This window comes from Eptesicus fuscus, chromosome 18 (assembly GCF_027574615.1).
Source record: "Eptesicus fuscus isolate TK198812 chromosome 18, DD_ASM_mEF_20220401, whole genome shotgun sequence".
NCBI lineage: Eukaryota > Metazoa > Chordata > Mammalia > Chiroptera > Vespertilionidae > Eptesicus > Eptesicus fuscus.
The window spans coordinates 25,412,631-25,418,440 of NC_072490.1; the positions used below are offsets into that span (position 1 = coordinate 25,412,631).

Here is a 5,810-nt window from a genome sequence, read left to right on the forward strand (position 1 = left end):
GGCTGCTTTTGTTCTTGGCTGACACTTGGGAGAATCAGAAATACATAAAGAAGATGGGCATTGGGCGGCTCCACCTGCGAGGAGAGGGCGGGGTACTAGAGCAGGTGTCCTGGTGCTGTAAGGCCCCTCGCGGCCAGGCGCCAGGCTTCTCTGAACTGGTTCTCGCTTTGACACTGCTACCTACAGGCTCTGACTGGGAGCCCTCGGAGTAGCCACGATGGCCAGCACCAGGAGCACTGAGGTGGAGAACTTGGAGGAACAGGACAAAAGGCCGCGGCCTGGGTCACAGAGAGGGACGCCCAGCTCCTCTGGGGGCAGCAGCAGCTCAGTTCCCCAAGGGGATCAGGCTCATCCCCAGCCCAGCACAGAGTGCCCACTGCAGCTTCTAAGGCACTCAGACCCTGCAGGCCCTGAGCTCTGAGAAGAAGGCCAAGAAGGCGCCCTTCTACGGCTACTTCAAGGGCTGGTGTTTGCCATCTCCAGCGACTGCTTCTGGTCCTTGGATGCGCTGCTTATGGAGCTCACGCGCCCCCTGTCGGACAATCTGCACCTGCCCCAGGGCATCCTCACCATACACCAAGAAGCCAGCAAGTGAAGATTTCATCAAACCCAAGTTAGTGGCTGTGATTCGAAGCTGAGTGAAGCCTAGAAAAGCCATGCAGATCCTTCTGAATAAAAAGACCACTCATTCCTTTGAACAAATCTTAACCGGTATCACTGAAGCCATTTAACTAGACCCGTGGTCGGCAAACTCATTAGTCAACAGAGCCAAATATCAACAGTACAATGACTGAAATTTCTTTTGAGAGCCAAATTTTTTAAAAATATATTTTAGAGGAGGAGGAACCAAGATGGCGGCATGGTTAAACAACTAATCTGCTGCCTCGCACAACAATTTCAAAAATACAACTAAAAGATAAAACGTCTACCACCCAGAACCACGGGAAAGCTGGCTGAGTGGTAGATTTACAACTAAGAGGAGAAAGGAGCACAAACGCTGAAAAGCTGAGGTACGGAGGCGCGCGAATCGGGCTGGCAGCGGGCGACTGGGTGCGCGGTTTTTCTTCAACCCACAGGGAGACAAGCTCCTGATCACTCTGAAATCCAGTTTCTGGGGACACTCGGGGGACCCAGACACCTACGGGAGAAGCTGGACTCTCAGCCATCGGGTCGGAAAGTGAGAGTGACTTTTTTGCAGAGGTGTGCCCAGCAATCATTGTTTTACTGCGCTGGAACACGGGGCGCAGGGACTTGGAAACGTGGAAAGGCAGAGACTGCTGACGCCAGCCACCGCCGTTGGCCACGCCCTATCCTAGTGACGCCCTGAGACCCCGCCCAGTCCTGAGACCCCCGCCCCGCACATTCTACAAACCCACCCAGGCTCCACACATCGGCTTTTGCATATAAATGGCCTGTTCTGTGGCAGCTTAACCAAATAAACTGCAGCTCCAGTCAGACTGCTCCAAAACCGCCCAAGCAAAGGAGGAGAAAGCTAGTTCTTGCTGTAGCTCCTGCTGGGGGACACACAGTACACAAGGGTAAACCAAGAGTGTCCACCTCAAGTAACCTGACCCATTGAACCAATAGGACATCTAGTACACAAAGCTACCCTACCAATTCAGGGAAGCAGCGAAAATGAGAAGGCAAGGAAACAGATCACAAACCAAAGAAATGGAGGAGAACAAGCGACTGGACATAGAGTTCAAAACCACGGTTATAAGGTTTTTCAAGAATTTCATGGAAAAGGCCGATAAATTCAATGAGACCCTCGAGGATATGAAAAAGGACCAACTAGAAATTAAACATACACTGACTGAGATAAATAATATTATACAGAGACCCAACAGCAGACTAGAGGATCGCAAGCATCAACTCAAAGATTTGGAATACAAAGAGGCCAAGGACACTCCTCCAGAGAAGCATGAAGAGAAGAGAATTCAGAAAGTTGAAGATAGTGTAAGAAGCCTCTGGGACAACTTCAAGTGTACCAACATCAGAATTATGGGGGTACCAGAAGAAGAGAGAGAGCAAGATGCTGAAAACCTATTTGAAGAAATAATGAACGAAAACTTCCCCCACCTGATGAAAGAAATAGACTTACAAGTCCAGGAAGCACACAGAACCCCAAACAAAAGGAATCCAAAGAGGACCACACCAAGACACATCATAATTAAAATGCCAAGGGCAAAAGACAAAGAGAGAATCTTACAAGCAGCAAGAGAAAAACAGTTAGTTACCTACAAGGGAGCTCCCATACGATTATCAGCTAATTTCTCAACAGAAACCATGCAGGCCAGACGGGAGTGGCAAGAAATATTCAAAGTGATGAATAGCAGGAACCTACAACCAAGACTACTCTACCCAGCAAAGCTATCATTCAGAATTGAAGGGCAGATAAAGAGCTTCACAGATAAGAAAAAGCTAAAGGAGTTCATCACCACCAAACCAGTATTATATGAAATGCTGAAAGGTATTCTTTAAAAAGAGGAAAAAGAAGAAAGATAAAAAATTATGAACAACAAATACATATCTATCAACAAGTGAATCTAAAAGTCAAGTGAATTAAAAATCTGAGGAACAGAATAAACTGGTGAACTTAATAGAATCAGAGGCATAGGATGGGAGTGGATTGATAATTCTCAGGGGGAAAGGGGTGTCTGTGTGGGGAGTACGGGAAGAGACTGGACAAAAATCATACACCTATGGATAAGGACAGTGGGGGGGGGAGGTACGGGAAGAGGGGGGGTGGGAACTGGGTGGTGGGGAGATATGGGGGGGAAAGGAGAAACAATTATAATCTGAACAATAAAGATTCATTAAAAAATAAAAAAAATAAAAATATATTTTATTGATTTTTTACAGAGAGGAAGAGAGAGGGACAGAGAGTTAGAAACATCGATGAGAGAGAAACATCGATCAGCTGCCTCTTGCACACCCCCTACTGGGGATGTGCCCACAACCAAGGTACATGCCCTTGACCGGAATCGAACCTGGGACCCTTGAGTCCGCAGGCCGACGCTCTGTCCACTGAGCCAAACCGGTTTTGGCAAGAGCCAAATTTTTTAAACTTAAACTATATAGGTAGGTACATTGTTATTAACTTAACTAGGTTACTCCTAAGCTGGCCTTTGTTAAAAACTCAAGGGGCCAAAGATCCACATGTGGCTCACGAGCTGCAGTTTGCCGACCACTGAACTAGACTCAGCAGTGACCAAGAAGCTCTGCACACTGGACGGAAAGCAGGTTACTTGCCTGCAAGACTTTTTTGGTGATGACAATGTTTTTATCGCATGTGGGCCTCAAAAATTCCATTACGCCCAAGATGACTTTGTCCTGGATCACAGCGAATGCCTGGTCTTGAAGTCATTGTGTTCTCGCTCCTCAGCTAAGTATTCTGGATCCAAGAGCCCTGGACCCCCTCGTGGCAGCCAGTCACCAGCCTCAGTTAATGAAACCCCCAGCAGCCAGCTCTCCACTCCTAAATCAAGGAAATCCTCCAGTTCCTCTCCAACTAGCTCAGGAAGTTTCAGAGGATTAAAGCAGATTTCGACACATGGCAGATCTTCTTCCAACATAGATGGTGGACCTGAACTTGACCGTTGCCTGAGTCCCAAAGGCGTGAATGGAAACAGGTGCATTGAATCCTCGACTCTTCTCGAGAAATACAAAATTAGAAAGGTTATTGGCGATGGCAATTTTGCAGTAGTCAAAGAGCGGGTGGCCTGGTCCACCAGAAAGGAGTTTGCCCTAAAGGTGATACACAAAGCCAAATGTTGTGGAAAGGAACACCTGGTCGAGAATGAAGTGTCCACCCTGCGCCAAGTGAAACACTCAAACATCATCATGCTGGTGGAGGAGATGGAAACGGCCAGCGAGCTCTTCCTGGTAATGGACTTGGTCGAAGGTGGAGACCTCTTTGATGCAATTACCTCTTCAGCCAAGGACACCAAGCGAGATGGCAGTGCCCTGGTGTACAACCTGGCCAGCGCTCCCAGGGACCTCCATGGCCTCTACATGGTGCACAGGGACCTCAAGACAGGGAACCTCTTGGTGTGTGAATACCCCGATGGAACCAAGTCCTTGAAACTGGGAGACTCCGGGCTGGCCGCTGTGGTGGAAGGCCCCTTGTACACAGTCAATGGCACACCAACTTACATGGCTCCAGAAATCATAGCTGCAACCGGCTATGGCCTGAAGGTAGTCATTTGGGCCGCAGGCGTGATCTTGTACATACATCTCTGTGGAGTTCCACCATTCTGAAGTGAGAACAATCTCCAGGAAGACCTCTTTGATCAGACCTTGGCCTGGAAGCTCGAGTTCCCAGCACCCTACTGGGAAAACGGCAGGGACTCCACAAAGGAATTAATCAGCCAGATGCTTCAGGTCAACTGCGGGACAAAGCCTGAGTCACCCCTGGGTGTCAGATGACGCCTCCCAGGAGAATGATATGCAGGCTGAAGGAACAGGTAACCTAAAACAGCACTTTAATAACGCGCTTCCCCCACAGAACAGCACCACCACCGGGGTCTCCGTGATCATGAACGCGGCTCTAGATAAGGAGGGGCAGATCTGCAGCAAACACGCAGGTCAGCGGCCGACCCGAGATGGAGCCCACCTGTCCATTTCCTCTCTCCGCCCAGGAGCTCCCTGTGTGTGGGGCGGCAGCCCTGGCCCCTGACACCCCTGAATCTCCTCCCCTCCCCGCACCGCCCTGGGCTGGGAGCACGCAGGGACCTGGTGTCTCCACCGTGACTGACCCCCAGGGCCTGCGCCTCCCTGTGCTGACCGCCGGCCGGCGGCTGGCTGTGGGCTCCCATGGGCTCTGTCCTCAGTGCCTGGGGTGGTATATGCAGTGTCAGCTTTGGCGACATATTCGGAGCGGCTTGTTTTCAATGGCCCGATTTTCCGTTCAATGGATGTTTTACAGCGTCACCAGGACAATGTGCAACCTTTTCCCAGCCTTTAATGCATTTTAATAGAAACACTTTGGATGAGCCAAGACCTTTCTCTCCCTTATTTAAGTAACTCAGAGAAGTTAGAACTGCATCTGTCCCTGGGTGGGTGTCCTGGAGGGGGAGGCGGGGCGCCTTCCCTGCTGCCGGCCTGGAGGACTGGCTTTCCCATGGAAGAACCCAGCACCTGATAGGACAGTGTGCCATCGGACACCAACCCCACCCAGAGGCTCAGGTGCCACCACACAGAGGGGTCGCTGGGCTCACTTACAACACTGGCTATTTATTTGCACACAGACCACAGGGGACGGAGACTTTCCTGGACATTGTGTGTTTCCCCCAACTCTTCCCACATATGAATTAAAAATGCTAATGAAGCTGGCCTTTGGGCTTTTTAATGAACTGCCTCGCGCATCATGGGTTCAGCCACCAGCAGAGTGGGGGTGAACTAGGTGTCCTGAGTGGCCTCAGCCTTCTTTCCTCACCTGCTTCTCCTCTGGAGCCGGGACAGCAGCATTGGCAGAGATGCCTCGCAGACCCCTTTGTTACTAACCTTCTGGAAGGCTGCTGGCAGCTTTTCCTTGTTTTCCACCACCTGCTCTTTTTAATAATTCTGCATAATCCGTGTATGTGTTTTACCTGCTCATCTTCTAACCTGGTGGGCCCTGTAGTTCCTTCACATGGTTAGATTTTTGCCTCCTACAAGTGTACCCAACCTGAAATATACTCTTTCTTCTTGAGAAGAAAAATAAATAAAAGGAAGATGGGCATTGGACTTCTGGAAGATGATAAGGAAAATTGCTTTGAGGCAACAGGGTAAGAGAAGAGGAGCTCCCTATCCTCTGGAAAAACGAGATA

General features: G+C 49.7%; 1 pseudogene; it reads left to right on the plus strand.

Annotated features, from left to right (window-relative positions):
* Positions 1 to 217: 217 nt before the first annotated feature.
* Positions 218 to 4,756, plus strand: LOC103299821 (serine/threonine-protein kinase DCLK2-like; annotated as a pseudogene).
* Positions 4,757 to 5,810: the final 1,054 nt, after the last annotated feature.